At 35.4% G+C, this 17,947-nt stretch overlaps 1 protein-coding gene and 1 long non-coding RNA gene across 2 annotated transcripts in view; both read right to left on the minus strand.

Annotated features, from left to right (window-relative positions):
* Window positions 1–17,947, minus strand: part of LOC6040102 — a 424,546-nt gene that overhangs the window by 46,567 nt on the left and 360,032 nt on the right. The window lies entirely within an intron of this gene.
* The window catches only part of LOC119767576, a 52,895-nt gene continuing 48,931 nt past the window's right edge, over window positions 13,984–17,947 (minus strand). The window contains exon 3 of the long non-coding RNA XR_005277595.1: window positions 13,984–14,083. This is a non-coding gene — a long non-coding RNA (uncharacterized LOC119767576). The remainder of the gene's footprint in view (window positions 14,084–17,947) is intronic.

The raw sequence follows: 17,947 nt of genomic DNA on the forward strand, positions 1-17,947 counted from the left end.
CATCAATATCACTTAAGTGGCCATATCTCGAGACAGGGTTGCCAGATCTTCAATGTTTTGGACTCGTTGGAAAGGTCTTTTGATAACCTAACCAACGTTAGGTCGGATGATGGACCCGGACATAGTTTACATACATTTAAGTGAGATCCGGCTTCAAAAAAGTACATCAATATCACTTAAGTGGCCATATCTCGAGACAGGGTTGCCAGATCTTCAATGTTTTGGACTCGTTGGAAAGGTCTTTTGATAACCTAACCAACGATGGGTCGGATGATGGACCCGGACATAGTTTACATACAGTTAAGTGAGATCCAAATATATTTGAAAACACATTTTTATACATAACTTTTGAACTACTTATCGAAACTTCAATCTGTATAAAACTCGATCTATGGGACCCTAAACCAAGTCGAATGCAACAAGTTCGGGTCAAATCGGTTCAGCCAGTGCCGAGAAACATGAGCTAGTTTGTTGGTCACATACATACATACACACACACATACACACACACATACACACACACATGCACACAGACATTTGTTCAGTTTTCGATTCTGAGTCGATATGTATACATGAAGGTGGGTCTACGACGTTTTTATACGAAGTTCATTTTTAGAGCAGGATTATAGCCTTACCTCAGTGAGGAAGGCAAATCAACTCTAATAAAAATTCTGAAAAAAATGCATTTTAAATCTTTTTTCAAAATCTCATTCCCACTGTCCAACCCAGCAGCAATTGTTGATTTACTGCTTTCTGATGGGGGAGGTCCCCCCCCCCACTCCCAAAACCATCACTTCCACGGTGACGCTGATGAGCATCTTGGAGCGTGGACGTCCTCCTCCTCCTCCTTCTGAAACCAGGCGGTGGAATGATGATGATGACGTGCTGAAAACTTCCGTCACGAGTCGCCGCCACAAACCGTGGATTTCGCTGCTGTTGATGGGCATTTAGCAGATTAAAAGTGTGTCTTGGCTGCTGCTGATTTCAGCCCGAGAAGATCCACGAGGCCTAGATGTTTGACTTAGTGGTTACTTAGCTGCTGCCAGCTAGAGCAAGCAAGAGTTAGTCAGTGGTGGGAAACGTGTCAGATTGGAACATGATTTGGATGTTTTTTGCTTTCCCCCCCGGTTTCGATGATCTGTGCCTGGTCATTACGCTGATCAAGCAGCAGCTTTGTTTTTGATTTCCACTCGTGAAGCGGAACGCATCGTGATTTTCATCACTCCGCGGCGAAAGACGCGAAAGGCTCCTCTGAGCAGAGACAACTAAGTTGAAGTGCTGGAGATGCCTTGGGGTGGAGATATCGGGTTCTTCGATACAAAGTTACAGGTATAATTGAAGTCTATTTTAGTTTTGAAGAAAAATATAGCTTAATTGGATCTAAAAAAAAAAAAAAAAAAATTAATAGACTTATCACGAGAAAACAAAATTTGTTTTTTTTTTCTCGTGTTGCATAATTTCAACTTTTTATTTTTTGTATAAAAACTTGCGACAAAGACTGTACAGAAAAAAAATTATGATAATATTACAACTGAGAAGGGGTACATCTTTTATGTCAGAAACAAGTGTAAAAATGTGTAATTTCACCACTATTCTGTTGTAATGTCGTTTTTTCAATCTTAATTGAGGTAAAATTACATCATAAAATAGGTTATATTCAACCTTCTAATAGTACACCTTTCAAGTTTACACAATTTTTTACTGTATGACATTTGATGATTAAAAATAAAGTTTTGCATGTAAAATTCTAAATTAAAGTTCTGAAACAAGTATGTATTTTTTTGTTGACCCACATTTGATCTATAAATAGTCTTTTATTTATTTTTAAGGCTAGCTTCCAAAGTTTAATCATTTTCAATTCGTGAAATACATTATCTTTTCTACTTCCTCACAGTAAAAAATCTATAAATTTGAATGGTGTAAAATTGTAAGGTTGAATATTATCGCTTTTCTGATTTCTGACATAAAAGATGTACTCATTCTCAGATGCTTTAAACAACAATTATTTTCAGTTGTTTTAAATATTGGTATCTTCCAAATAGATTTTTTTTTTCAATTTCAGAAAAAAGAACTCAATGTTCAAAAATGACTCTGTTTTCGATTAATATTCAAAAGAAAAATTTATATTTATTTGTCGATTTATTGAAAAAAATACCATTTAAGTGATAATTTTTAGGCGATTGTTCTAAAATCATAGAATTGATATAATTTTCGTTTTCGAAAATACCTCTTTATGTTTCAGTGAGCACTAATGACAAAAAAATTAATTGTCAAAATAAAACTATTTTTCTAAATAAAGCCCAGCATTTGGAAATGTCAAAAATAAGTGTTTTATTCCATTCAAAATGTTTTTAAAAGTTATAAAAATTGAAAAAAAATTAATGACGAGAGCAGAAAATTTCCGAAAATTTTCCATTTTATGCATTGAAAATCAAACCATACCTTCCCGGTGATTAACAAATGAGGACAAATTATCATCATATTTTGATAAATCACATGAAATCTTCAAACCTAGAGAAAACATCTTATTGCAAAAAGAAATTCTTAAGTCTTAGCGAATTTAATAGTCAACCTAATTATGCATTTTGTGAAAACTTTTCATTGCAGTGATGTCTGATAATGCCAGTTTTTTTATTTTTATTTTATTACACAATTCTTATTTTACATAGTATTCAGCAAAACATTACAAAAAATCTCAGTGTTCAGTTCCATGAGTAGAATTTTTTAAGAATATTCTTTTTCAAACCCTAAAAAACTTCCCGTGCTCTTTTTGAAGTAAGAAATAACGAGAATTTGTTAAGAATATCTAATACTAATGTATTAACCATGTTAGAAGTTACAGAATCAAAGTGTTTCCTATTAAAAATTAAGCTAATCATTTTTATAAGGATCCAAATTAAATTTGTTAGAAACCGTGAAAATTTTCAAAAATAATTTATAAAAATCATTGAAATTTATGTGTCGACATGAATTTTACAAGGAGAGCACCACATAAGATATTTTTTCGCAAACACGTTTGAATAAATTAGATTTATTATATATCCTCATTCCCTCCCAAACATGGTTAAATTTCCCCGCAGGGGGAAATTCCTCACTGGTTGAGTAACACTGTTCTAGAACGATGAAAAAGCCTACTATTCTGAACCAAAAATAACAGAATTGAGTTAACACTTTGAAAAAAAAAGCTGAAAAGTCCTACTGTTCAGCACTGAAATGGATACTGAAAAGTTGAACTTTTCAGCACTTGTTTAGAAAAGTAATACATTTCAACATTTTTTTTATTAACCGTTTAAATTCGGTGAACCTCGTTGGATAAATGTTCGACTCGTGCTGAAAAAATCTTCTTTTTGAAACTTGTTGCATAAACTACTATTTCTTGTTTTTTAAATGCATGTCTTTATCTCAACAAACAACAAAGTTGAAAAAAATTGAAAATGTTTTTTGATTGCTTTGATTTTACAATAAATTTATTAGCCAGACCTTTTTTTACCTTTTTTTAAAATCACTTTTTTCATAAATTTGGCATGAATTGGTGAAAGATTTTTTGTCCTCTCTAAAATTTTCTAAAAAGATGGAATTTAACGTCACCTACGACTTCTGAAACCTGGCAACTTTGATTGAATATGGCATTAAAATATATTAAATTCTCAGGTGCATATTTCGAGTATCTCGTTGTAGTATATACGATTTAAATAATAAATGATTAAATCTCACCAAATAGAATTCTTTCAATCTGAAAACGACATATCACATCTGAAAATTAAATCAATTCACCATTTGCGTAATTCAAACTGTCAAATTGGGAAACCGTTTTATAAAACATTTGGTTCATTTTTGGGTCTCACGATATCAAATCAGCTTAAATTGAATACATGGTTTTTTGGTGATTTCATAGAATTTTATTTAATTTTAATTATGGTGAAAATGAATTGCCAGCTATTGCAATATATAGTTTGATCTTATATTAGAAAAATATTCCAGCATTCAAATTTGACTCAATAAGATATCTGTAAATCAATCAAAAAATGTCTGTATGTAATAATTGAAGGCAATCAATAAGAAATAACAAATCTGAATCTTTTCAGTGATTTCACCTCAATTCAATATATTTTTTTGTCAATATCACTATCTAATCTCATCTAATTCCCCGTAACCAGTTGGAGCGCAAAAAGGCACCGCGCTGACCTCCTAATTGAAACACTTACCGATAAAGAAATAATACTTTCTCGGCTTGATTAATCACACTCTCGAAGCGAGAGAGCAGAAGCGGTGGCGGCGGCAACATTGCAACTAATGCCCCACAAAAAAAGAAGCAAACTCCAAGACACAAAATCTCCGTACTCCGATAGCAACCAACTTGGCATTGCCAATAACCCAGAAAGCAAAAAAGTAGGAAAGAAAAAAAAGGCGAAGTTACACACTCATTTAATTTAATTTATCACATCTCACTGCCGGTTGCTGCTGCCCTTTCACCATCCAGCCCGCTCTTCCCGGGGACCTCTCCGGATCTTGGGGGAGAGCCCATTTTTGCCAGCTGCCAATCTTGCGCGCGGAGTCTCGGCTGTTGGATGCCGCCAACAAGCCGACCTCAAGAGAGATTTTCGCTGGATTTTCTTTGAACAAGTTGAGCGCAAAAAAAAGGAGTCGATCTTTGCCCAATCATGGTGCCCATTCAAGAAAACAGAAATTTATCTCTAATAAAAACAATTCAAATGTGGGTCAGGCCGCGGCGGGAGATTAGCTGAAGGCTTGGAGGTTTCAAGTAGGGGCTTTGGGTACATGAGCTGCGAGAGCGGGAGTGCGATAATCAATTTTAATCAGATTAATAGCTTCTCTGAGGGGGAGGAAAAAAATGGCCAAGTACAACTGATTTCGCTTGATGAAGAAAGTTTGGTTTCTTTTCCAGGACGAAGAAAAGTGAAAAATATCGGTATCAGCTAAAATTATGTGAATAAATAAATATGTAGCAGATTATTTATTGAAATCCCTCGCCATTAAATTTTGGTGGGCTTTATAAACTGCTTTTCGAAAAAAAAATTCTAAGATATATGTTTGAATACTCCAGTAGAGTAGTTCTTCACGATTTTGCACATCGACTTTTCTTTGTGTTTTTGTAATTGAATGAAACTTAGTGCATACATTCCCTCAGTCAATAGAAGTAATTTTTCATCATTAGTTTTCTAGTCTTTACAAGTCTTTAAACAATTGACTTATACGTGTAAATATTCATATCTCTGTTTTGATGAGATGGGAGTTCTTGATCGATTTAGGGTCTTCGTAGATTATATTTGACCTTTTCAGAAAATTATAGTTACACTCTTTAAAAAATGAATTATTTGTTTACCCAGAATACGTATTTTTTTAAAATTTTCGATATAATCACTCAAAAAAACATCATTTGGGCCATACTACATGCGATTGCAAAATCTGTTTTTTTATTTTTGACTATATCGAAAAGGCTTGTTTTTTTTTTTTAATTTGCAAAAGGGCACCATTTTGGAAATACCTTAAATTTTTTTTCGAAATTTTAACATTTTCAATAATTTTTAAATATTTAATGAATCGAAAGCCACCCCAGAATATATATATTCTTGGCAAAAGTTTCATATTTTAACATCAGATTGAACCAATAGTTTTCGAGATATCGTCATACTAAGAAAATGATTTTCATCAATTCGAATTCTATGTGAGGCTCGTCTCAGAATTCAATTGTTCAACTTGCAACGTCTTAGAGAATTTTCTCTGTTTTACAAAAATATTTTTCCAGGGGTGGCTTTCCTTTATAAAATATTTGTTAAAAAACGAAAAACATTGACTTTTCCGAAAATAACTCCAAAACGGTGCACTTTATTATTGTCTAGAAATTACTTGACGATGGCATATTTCATATGGCTTTGAAAAATAATATTTTCAAAATCGATATTTTTTAAATAATAAAAATTTTACAAGTCATGATTTCAACATTTGGATGAAAAACGTGTTTAATAGTCAGGACCCGGTGCCTGCGATTCCCGTTACAGTTTATATGGAATTCCAATAAGGCCGTTGCAAATATCTTTTGAAGTTTATGTCCCTCGACTCTGACCAAAGTCAAGGGGGGGGGGAGCATAAAAATAAAAAAAAAAATCACATTGTTATCCGAGCATTCGTTGGTGAAGGTTGTCTGAATCAACATGACTCGTCGCGTCCCGGCGCAAAACGCCGGCAATATTGCCCTACCTGCGGCTCAAGCAGGCAAAAAAGTGGGAATTTCCAAAAGGAAGGTTGAGGCCTCAACTGATGGCCAAAAACCGGGAATTTCCAAAAGGAAGGTGCTTTTGGAAGTGACATCGAACAGCAAAAAGACGAAAAAGAGCGACGGTACTGTACCGATGGATGAGGAGGAGGAGAACTCTTCGTCGCACGAGGAGCAGCTATTGAAGAACAACAAGTTTGCTGGACTGCCTGACGAGGACCAGGTAGCGGAAGCAAAGGAGAATGAAGTGAAACAGCGAAAGGAGAAACTGCCTCCTTTTTATGTGCGGCAATCAGCAGCAACGATCGACTTTCGAGCGGGGCTGGTTGAACTCATCAAGTCTGGGAAAGTCCTAGGCAACATTCGTCTGTGTCAGGACGGATTTAAGGTGCTGGTGCAATCCAGGCAGCACTATCAACTGGTCAAGGATTACTTGACCGAAAACGAGGCGGAGTACTTTACCCATGATGTCGTCATGGATAAGCCGTACAAAATCGTCGTCAGAGGTCTGTACGACATGCCAGTGGAGGAATTAGCTGCCGAGCTAAAAGTTTTGAAACTGGATGTGTTGGCCGTGCACAAAATGAGCCGACGCAACAAAGACATCAAGTACCGTGACCAGCTCTACCTGCTGCATTTGGCTAAGGGATCGACGACGCTTCCTGAGCTGAAGGCAATTCGAGCGGTTTTCAACATTATCGTGTCGTGGGAGCGATACCGACCAGTGCATCGTGACGTCACACAATGCTTCAACTGCCTGGGTTTCGGGCACGGAGGTAAGAACTGCCACCTGAAGCGTCGTTGCGCCAAATGTGGTACCGATGCGCACATCACATCCCAGTGCATCCAAGATTCGCTGGTGAAGTGCCTCAACTGCAACGGTGAGCACTCGTCAACCGACCGAAAGTGCCCCAAGAGAGCTGAGTTCGTGAAAATTCGGCAGCAAGCATCGACGAAGAATCAGCCTCAGCGTCGTAGAACTCCTCCAGCCCTGGTGGAGCAAAATTTTCCACCTCTTCAACCGCGACGCCAGGTCCCGAACTTGGCACCGTTGCCGTTGGATCCCAGGAAGAGAGCTGAGATGAATCATCCACGGCCGGGTTCCAGCCAGGAGCCGAGACCGCCACCACCGGGCTTCAGCCAGGAGCCAAGACCAACCCAAGAACCAGCAGTTGAGGAAAATGGTAATGATCTTTACACCTCAACCGAACTCCTCAATATTTTCAAACAGATGTCCGCTGCACTGCGTGGATGCAAAACCAAGACCCAGCAGATTGAAGTGCTGACCTCGTTCGTCATCCAGTATGGATCGTAGGTCCCTCAAGCTGCTGAATTGGAACGCTTGCTCCATTAGGAGGAAGAATTTAGAGCTGGTGGATTTTCTTCGCGAGAAGGAGATCGACGTAGCTGCCATCACGGAAACTCATCTGAAGCCCGGTGAAAAAGTTTATCTGCAAAACTACAAGATCGCGACGCAGCTCGATAGGACCACCTCTGGAGGAGGAGGTGTGCTTGTCGCTGTTCATCGTGATCTCAAGCCACGCCGGCTGCCACACTTTAAGCTGGACATCATCGAGGCCGTTGGAGTGGAAATTCCCACTTCGGTTGGCCCAGTACTCTTCATTGCTGCATACTGCCCACGTCAGGTGAATGCCAGAGATGGTTCAGCAGCAAAACTGAAGAGCGATATCCAGAAGCTGACACGGCGGAGCGCAAAGTACATCATCGCTGGTGACCTCAACGCGAAGCATGAAGTTTGGGGCAACAGCAGGAGGAATCGGAACGGAGTGATTCTGCACAACGATCTGCAAAACGGATACTACAACGTTGTGAGTCCGGATCGTCCAACGAGGGTGGCTCGGTCTGGGAATCACTCAATCATCGACTTCTTCATTACCAATATGGCTGAGAACGTGGCTCATCCTGAGGTGTTTGAAGAGTTGAGTTCTGATCACTATCCGGTGGTTGTGGAGGTTGGAGCTTCCGTTACTCCGCAGCGGCAACCAACCCGGAAAGATTACCACAACGTTGACTGGCAGCAGTTTCAGCAAGTGGTAGACAGCAACATCGACTATGATCAACACCCGGAAACTTCTGCTGATATTGATCGTTCGCTGGAGGTGATCCAGCAGGCTATCAACCAAGCAGAGGCTGCCAACGTTCGGGAGGTTCCTGTTAATTTTAAGGTAACTGATATTGACGTAGATACTAAACACTTGATTAGACTTAGGAATGTTTATAGGAGACAATATCAACGGACTGGGGACTATGACAAAAGATTTCAGTGAACAATTTGAACAAAATCATACAAGACCGACTTGACAATATCAGAAATCAAGAATTTTCAAAACATGTAAGCCAGCTTGGGAATTATTCAAAACCATTTTGGAAACTTTCAAAAGTTCTTAAAAACAAACCAAAGCCTATTCCTCCTCTTATTGTTGAGGATTCTCCTTTGATTACATCCGAGGAAAAGGCAAATGCACTTGGGCTTCATTTTGTTAGTTCACATAATCTTGGCGCTTCCATGACCAGCCGTAAAGAAACATCAGTTGCCAATAGTATTTCAACAATCAATGACTCTACCTTTGAATTTCCTGCAGATTCCCATGTTTCTGGTGAGGAAGTCAAAGTTGCAGTTAAACAAATGAAAAATATGAAAGCTCCTGGCTTTGATAACATTTTAATCTAGTGTTGAAAAAACAGAGTGATCAGTTCTTTCAACATCTAGCCAATATTTTCAATAAATGTTTGCAACTTGGTTACTTCCCCACCAATTGGAAACTGGGCAAAGTCATACCAATTTTGAAGCCTCAAAAGATCCAACATCGCCAACAAGTTATCGTCCCATTAGTCTTTTGAGTAGTCTGTCCAAACTCTTTGAGAAGGTCATCTATTCAAGGCTTTTGGATTTTACCAACGATAATAATATAATTTTGAATGAGCAGTTTGGCTTCCGAAAGGGACATAATACTGCTCATCAGCTTACGAGAGTAACTAAAATCATCAAGCAGAACAAGCTTGAGTCTAAATCAACTGCTATGGCTTTGTTGGATGTTGAGAAGGCTTTTGACAATGTTTGGCATGATGGTTTGATACATAAACTGTATTTATACGGTTTTCCAATGTATCTTATCAAAATTATCCAGCACTATCTTTCGGAGAGATCGTTCAGGTTTTTCTGAATGGGATTGCTTCTGGATTATTCAACATTGATGCTGGGGTTCCCCAAGGAAGTATTCTTGGCCCACTTCTGTACAATATTTTTACATCTGATTTGCCTACTCTTCCTGGTAATGGTGTGTTGTCACTTTTTGCTGATGACACTGCCGTTATTTATAAGGGTAAAATAACCAGATATTTAGTTGGCCGTCTTCAGAAGGGTCTTGACGTTCTTTCCGAATACTTTGGCGACTGGAAAATTCGCATAAATGCAGCCAAAACTCAAACCATCATTTTTCCACTTTCCAAATCGGCCAGATTTGTCCCAAAGGATGATGTTTTGATTAAAATGAATGATGTTTCGATACCCTGGTCAAAGGAAGTTGTCTATTTAGGTCTCATACTTGACTCGAAACTATTGTTTCGGCAGCATGTAGATAAAATATTGAACAAGTGCAGCATTCTCATCAGGTGTTTGTATCCTTTAATTAACAGAAAATCAAAGCTATCTTTGAAAAATAAGCTAGCAGTTTACAAACAAATAATTTACCCCGTTATTGAGTATGCAGTACCTGTTTGGGAGTGTTGCGCTAGAACTCATAAATTGAAGCTCCAGCGTGTCCAAAACAAGGTACTCAAAATGGTTTTGAATGTTCCTGGCTGGACAAGATCAAGTGAGGTTCATGAATTAGCAGAAGTAAAAATGTTGGATCAGAAGATTCAAGAAAAATGTTTGAAATTCAGGGAAAAATGTGCTATATCTGAATACCCCTTGATTCAAGGATTGGTTTAGTTTATGGTAAGATTAAGTTAGTTTTAGGTTAGGTTATGTTTTCTTAATTTTTTTCCTCATTGTACCTAGTGTTACAAAAATGATAAATCATATACTTTTAAAGTTAAGAAAATGAACAGTGTTTAAATCACGAAAAGCAAACTAAAGCTGAAGAGCCACAGCTGACCACTTATTATGTAAACCAAATGTAATTATTATAAGAAAGATTCAATAAAGTATATTTAATTCAAAAAAAAAAAAAAAAAAAAAATAAAAAAAAAATTACGAGCCATGGTTTCAACATTTTAATTAAAATAAAAAATATTTGCAGTCACGCTTTTGCAAATATTTTCCAAAGAAACAAAAAAAATTTTTTTTTTAAACAACTTTTAAAAACTAAAACTACCTTGCGATGTAAATCATAATTGGGTTCATTCGAAAATATTTTGATTTTTTTCTGAAATTCCGATGTACAACCTCGCATAACAATGAAAAATATTTCCAACAACCTTAATCAAGATTTGATTATTTTACTTTCAGGGAATTTTCAGTTACATGGTTGATTAAATTTTTGTTCTTCTACTTTTTCCAATTTTTGTTTGTTTTGTTAAATTTTTGTAAGCTTTAACGTTTTCGTATGTTGAAATTTCTTCGCATTTTTTATTAATATTATTTTTTCTTAGCGTTAAAAAAGGGGGGTTCACAATTGCATCTTCATTATTTTTTTCAATTTTCATTTAGTTTTGGTGGTTTGTAAGTAAAAAAATATCTATGATTTAACGAAGGCTTAGAGTGGAATTCTTTAAATACATACTTCTAAATTTAGGGTTTTAAGTGTTTCAAAGGACTTAAAAATGCATATTTTAAGCTAGAGTTGAGAGTGGTGCAAAATCTTGCCTCAATTGCAAATTTGAATGAAGAAATAAAAAGAAAAAAAATACGCAAAAAAGCATTTTGCGAGGAAAAACTTTTGTCCAAATCTAAAATGTTAAAATTATTTTTGAAAAGATTTTTAATTGGTAAATTATGTTAACTGTCCTTTGTAATTGAATAAGAAAGCTCATTAAATTTGTTGTACAAGGTCAACGATATATATTTCCTTTTCAATTTTGAAAAGATTGAAGCTTATTTTTGTGTCATTCTATTTTCTTCCTTTCTCTTTTTTGTGAATGTTTTTATTTCTGAATGGTGGTGCAAGCTATTGATTTAATTTTTGTAACAAAAAATAATCAACGGTGAGCTTCAATTATTTTGTAATATCAAAATTTGGTTCAACATAATTTTACTGAAAAAATTTCAATCGGTAGTAAACTGTAAGAGGAAATTTTATGTTCATGAACAACCAATTGAGCAATAGCTTTAACAATAAACAGTTTTGTTTTTTTTTAATCAAAATTGAAAAAAATATTGATGAACCTTGTAAAATCGATTTGTTCTATTTAGAATACATTGTATAACATTGATCTACGCATTTAATATCAAATTGAGCACTTTTAAGGTGTTAAACAAAGTTATAATTTGGGACCACAGATCGTAGAAATATACTTTTGGAAAAAACATTCTTGAATTCCAGTAAATTGAAAATTATAGAATGATACTGCTTAATTTTTTTAACTGATGTAACGCGAACATTTTGTCATTTTTCATTTTTTTTTGCATCAAAATATATTAAAATTAACTTAGAAATTTGAACTTATATTTTTTCTGTCCCTCCTCTTCGGCCATAACCATAACAAATATTTAATCTCAGGAAATATTCAAAAATGATTATATTTTACAATTTTAATGAATTTCAATAAATAATTTGACTTTGACTGATTTGAAAAAAATATTTTTTCAATTTCTATGAGCAATGGTTCCGCTTCCAATGGTTTTACGACGTAGGACTTTTTACTTCTAAAAAACTCGCCAAAAACTAAGAAAACAGCAACAAAAAATCAATCATCTTATGCAGTCATCTTACGACTGCACCACAGATTTCACGCTGCATGTTGCATATTTTGCTGCTGCCATTTCGGCGCGCACACACATTACCATCTAAATACCCCTATTGCGTCGTTGTTGTCTATATCTCAACAATGCGAAAACCAAAAAAGAAGAAAAAGAAAACAAAACTCTGCAGAAAATGATGCACCAATTGCAAATGAACAGCGTAGCATATGCAACCAGGTGAGATGCAACGCCAACGCCGCCACCACCACCGTCGTCGGCGAGGGCACCGCGCCAATGACATAATTGTGATTTTAAAGATGAGCGCCGTAATTTTTTTCCGGGGCGCAAAATTAATGATCGCGTGTAAACCACCACCACCAGTCAACTTTTTTTCGTTGCCGTCGAAAGGGGTGGATTTGGAATGCAAGTTTGTATGAAAATTCGTTAGATAGGAAGGTTTAGCGACATTGCATAACTTTAGGCGCAAAAACTGAAGCTCATGCCTACCTTCAGGCGTTATTACGCCAAAGCGACATCTATTGACGGTTGCAATTTACGGTTTCGCGTCTTGACGCTGAAAAACGGGGCTTCTCAATGACGTGACTTGGCCCTGGCTTGATCTGGTGGCCGCTGGAAATCACCGTTGAACGTCTGGTCTGGTTAAGGTGCGAAGGAAAATGGAGCACCACGGTGCAAAAAAAAAAGACTAAACGAAGCCCGTGGAAAATCTTTAATGTAAATAACGGAGTGGCGGATCGCGGAACGTAATTAAATCTGTCAAAATTTTATCGCGTTCGGACGTTGCACATTTATTTCTTCCCTGCTTTCCCCTTCCTTTCTGGGGAGAGGGATTTGGGATGTTTTATGATTCTGGGCGCAATCTTGAAGAGACGGGCCGTCGTACATCACATTTACAATGTTGCATACCGGGCGAGTTATGGTCTCTTGGCGAAAATGAGGCGAGTCTTGAAAGGCCCAGTAGTATAAAAGGAAAATTGCGTGTTTTGGCGATTCAGATCAGTGAAGATGATGGCGACGACGTGGAGGGAATTTTTGAGTGGATTGCACTCAATTTGAGGGAAGATTAATTGGGCTTTAATTCATGGCTCGAAAAGTAGCCATGTATTGAGTTAAGCCTACATTCTTTCATTTCAAAACTTCTTCAAGAAAGTGTGCTTCAACTCTCTGTACATTAAAACAACCTTCTAATCATCCAAAACTCATCTCCCCTTTTATCACCCGATCAGCAACCCATCACAGCTGCTCGCCACTTCTTCAAACCCAATCGATTTTCAGGTTCCACAAAACCCTCTCCCAATCACATACACACCTTCACGCCCCAAAAATGGTCAACGATCTGTGATTGCGCGCGGCCGAACGAGATGCGTGTCCATAATTGTCCACGACTCGAGTCTGGCAGAGGTGGACAGTTTTACAGCCTTGGCCGGTGTACAAAACCGTTTGTTTCCAATTTCCGAAGAAAAACACCGTTCGTCGTCGTTTCACGCAACAAAAGCTCATAATTGCGGGGCGATTCATCTAAGATTCAAGCTGAAATCGTGACATGATTCCAATCACACACATTTTAACACCTTCGACACCTCCGACTTCAATTTAAGAATTCAAGTTCTTGAGCTTTTCAGAGAGAGAAAAAAGGTCATCGCGATATTGCAGTTCCACAAGCCCAGGTGCGTGAACTACAAAAAGGTGACGCATTAAGTCCGCTCAGCTTCCTTTTTAGGATCATCGATGACATCCGCGCTAAGTATGCGCCGAAAGGCGCACACTTAAGCCCCTCCCGAATTGACGACTAAATAATTACACGTTCTAGCTCGGTGGTTTTTAGAAGTCACAAATCGGAATGTCATTACGTGTCTCACTTTTTTTTTCTTGAGACAGATGTTGAAGGACGTTTGCCACGCGATGTCGAGTGCTGTGTGTTTGCAGAACCCGGGTGGGTGTCGTTCCTGCTCCGGACTCACCTGAAATGACAGAGAAGAAAACGAGAAATTAATGTGGTGCGGATGAGGAGAAAAAATGGACGGACGGTTGCAGAAATAGCTACAGCTACAGAACATGATGGAAGAATGTTGAAATGTATGGGAGGGAAGTTGTTTTGTTGGAGATGCGGGATAGTGGGAAGAGTGGGATGAGATTGGGCAAAACAATTAAATCAATAATCGAAAATACATGGTGACTTCTTGAATTAATTCTTGAATTAAGACTTGAAGTTTTGTTTATGTACAGTTATTGAAAAATATTTACCAAGCACTAAACTGAAATCCAGTCCTTAAAAAAATTATTGTACAGCATTTGAAAGTTAAAACTCATAATTTTGTAGGGGTCCAAAATTGGAGGTTACTTTGCCTAAATAAATAAACACTTGTTTTTTAGTTGGCCATTAGGGTGGTTCAAGCACTAAAAATGCTACAAAAATTAAATATTTTAAAATAGGTATAAAAAAAAGTTTTAAAGAATTTAAGCTTTATCATTTTACAGATATTTTGCAAGTGAAAAACATTTATCAGCTGAAATAAAAAAAAATTAGAACATTGAAGCTCAATTTTCCGAAAATTGAAGTGAAGTTATTACTAAATGCTTTACAGATGATAAAAGTATTCTTGCTGTCAAAATTTATCCAAATTTGTCATTGCAATTTTTCTGGCTTTTTTGAAGATCTTTTTATGAAGAAAAGTTTTTTACATCAGTACATTGAAAATCTACAACAAAGAGTACAAAACGAAAATATTTTAGTTGTTAAATTTAATGTTTTTATTTGCTTCTTCTTACATGAAGTTTTAAATTTATTATAACATAAAAATTTAAATACACATCAACAACTTTTTAAGATACTACTACACAATTTTTCAACTAATTTCCGAGAAATGATGTTTCAAAAATATGTCGATTTCTTTAAATAATTTCATAAAATAATGTTCAAAATATAAACACAACCTTTTAAAATGCTACATTAATAACATTTACCATCATTACTTTCTTAAAAAAAAATTATTTATAAGTTTAAACTTATATTTTAAAATGATGATTTGTTGTGTACAAAAATCCATTGCCTCGAAAATTGAGAAAAAGTAGAAAATTAATTAATTTTCTAAAAAAAATTTAAACAAAATTCCTGCAGAACGAATTTTTTTTTTTAAATGACAAAAGAAAATTATTAGGAGTCCTCAAAATAAAATTATAAATGTTTTTTTTTCAGAATTTATGCCTCTTTTCAACATTTTCCAAAAAACATATAGTTCTTTACCATATTTTAATCAACTTTTAAGGTTATTGGACCTATTTTTGGAAAATAAATAATTTTGTTGATTTTTGAGCAAATCTTTTGTAAATATTTGATATTTAAACAAATCACATTATTTACCAAGACGTTATTCACATTTTACCCATTTTGTGATACTTTTTATTCCGAAAAATTGAAAATAATAAAATGACATTCAAAAACAATTTTCTTTCATTAAAATTTATAGTTTGTCATTTATTCATTCTTTTGTTTTATATTTTAATATAAATAAATCTTGTAAGTTTTACCATTTTGCAGATAGATATTTCTTTCATATTGAAATGAGGTTATGTTGTGTTAAAATATTAATATTAAGTATGTCAAAAATTGAGGAAAAAGCGAAGATAAAAATGTACAATGAAATAAATAAATTCGAAAATATTCTTGAAGTGAAGAGCAAAGTTATCGAACTATATTCAATAAATGTTTAAGCAAGTTGGGGGTTTTTTTTTTTACTTTTTCTCTAGTCATTGTAAATATTTTTCAAACTTAACATAAAAAAAAATTGAGATTTTTGATGATAATAGCAGCAACAAAAAAAAAAGGTATAAAAATTTGAATTAGCCATGGTTTCAACATTTTAATGAAAAAAGTGGTGTAAAATGCATTATGCACCTGTCCAGTCGTTTTGCCATCATTAATTTCCAAAATATTTAAGTATTGACGAAAATTTTTTTTTTTCGAAAATTTTTGCTAAATATGGTTATTAATGCAGAAAAATACATTTTAGATTGTTTTCAGTTGATTAGACTACTATTTTCATGGAAATTTTGAAGTTTTCTGGAAAATTTTTTTGCCCCCTGATTTTGCAGACCAATTTTGAAGGGGGAGGCGACATAAACATTGAAAAATATTTGCAACGACCTTATTTATGTTCTTAATAGTTCAATATGATAACTTCTTCTCGTAAGTTTTACGATTGTGTTGATAGTTGGAATCCTAATTTTCCTTCTTATAGGTATATTATTTCGAATTTGTGGTATACATTTTGTTAGGACAATTTTTAATTTTTACTTGATTTATTATTTTTCTTTAGATTGAATTGTATGGAACTGCAAAAACAAATAAATAAAAAATGTTCTTCTTCAATATTATTTTGAGATTGGCTTTTCGAAGATTTTTCGGAATTTTTAGCATCGGATGTTTGATTGATGATAAATTTTCATTGTAATAAAATCTAAAATCTATAAAATTTTAATTTTATTTTATCCGAAGAAAAATCTAACATTTTATACCATGACCAGAATCCCATCCATAATATCCAAGTGTCGCTCAATTCTCCCAACTTGATCTCATTTGTTGTACTTTTTTGCGGACTTTATTCTCAAGCGAGAGTTGCTACTTGAACATCAAAAAGAACAATGTTATTCAGTTTTCTATAACAAACTTCCCTCTCTCCCCCCTCAACCCCTGCTCACATAACCTCACATCGGCGACAGAGGCCGGTTGTGACACTGCTGCCTGAATGGCTGAATGACTGGAGGGCGAAGGAATTAAAGAAAAAATGTGACTGCCAGGCCCCGCAGACCAAACTGACGACTTGTTTACTCTTATAGACCGAACAACCCAGACCAACAAAAACAACAAACAAAAACGAGGGGGGGGGCTTGCATAAAATAGCGAAGGTGTCAAATTGCGCTTAAAGTGGGACTTTTTTGCTGCTGCTGCTGACTACTTAAAGTTCTTCTTCTTTTATTACTTCTTTGACTTGAGCTCGGGTTTCGAAATGAAGGCCATTCGCCGGGAGGGGTGTTTGGTGCCAGTTTTGGAGGCCCCCGCCATCGAAAGTGGAAGCTTCTAAGAAGACCAGGCCCCGCGCGCGCAGTCAGTGGGATTGAAAAGTTGGAAATGTTGATTTGAATGTGTAGAAGCCACCGCCACCAAGTTCACGGTCGATTAGCATCAATCTAGTTAGAGGAGGAATAAGACAAAAGGAAATTCTAGAAATTTATAGAATACGGTTTAAACAAGTTTATTTTGAGATTTTTATAATTTTTGGTTCTACATATTGATGAACGTGTTCAAAAACATGTAGAAAATCTCCAAATTTCATGTTACATAAAATTTATCAAACCAACTAAAAAAGTGGTTTCCAATCACTCCTGAAAGTTTCATAATGATATTTTATGATAAAATTGTGTATCATACTATTCAAGCTTGAAATGTTGCCCAGCGAAAAACAAACTGTCAAAAATTCTGAGCGTTATTCTGGAAACACTAAGTTGATTTATGGATGCCACGATATCTTGAGATTTGATGAGCAAAATTTGATAAAATTTGGGGTGAAGATTCTCAAGACATTTCTCGTGTGCATGATAAAGCCTGATTTTGAAATTTTGTTTAAAAAAAACAGACTGACGATTTTTTATAAAAAAACACAAGAATATTTTTATCTTTTTTGATTTTTTTTTTAAAATCAGCCACCATCATACATGTCTTTACGAAAATGTTAAGCAAATTTTGTCAATTAAGTGTTGAGAACTAATTGTCTTCAAATTATTATTTTTTAATTTAAAACAGATTTCAAAATAGTTTAAGTGTACAC

The sequence above is a fragment of the Culex quinquefasciatus genome, chromosome 2, assembly GCF_015732765.1.
Source record: "Culex quinquefasciatus strain JHB chromosome 2, VPISU_Cqui_1.0_pri_paternal, whole genome shotgun sequence".
NCBI lineage: Eukaryota > Metazoa > Arthropoda > Insecta > Diptera > Culicidae > Culex > Culex quinquefasciatus.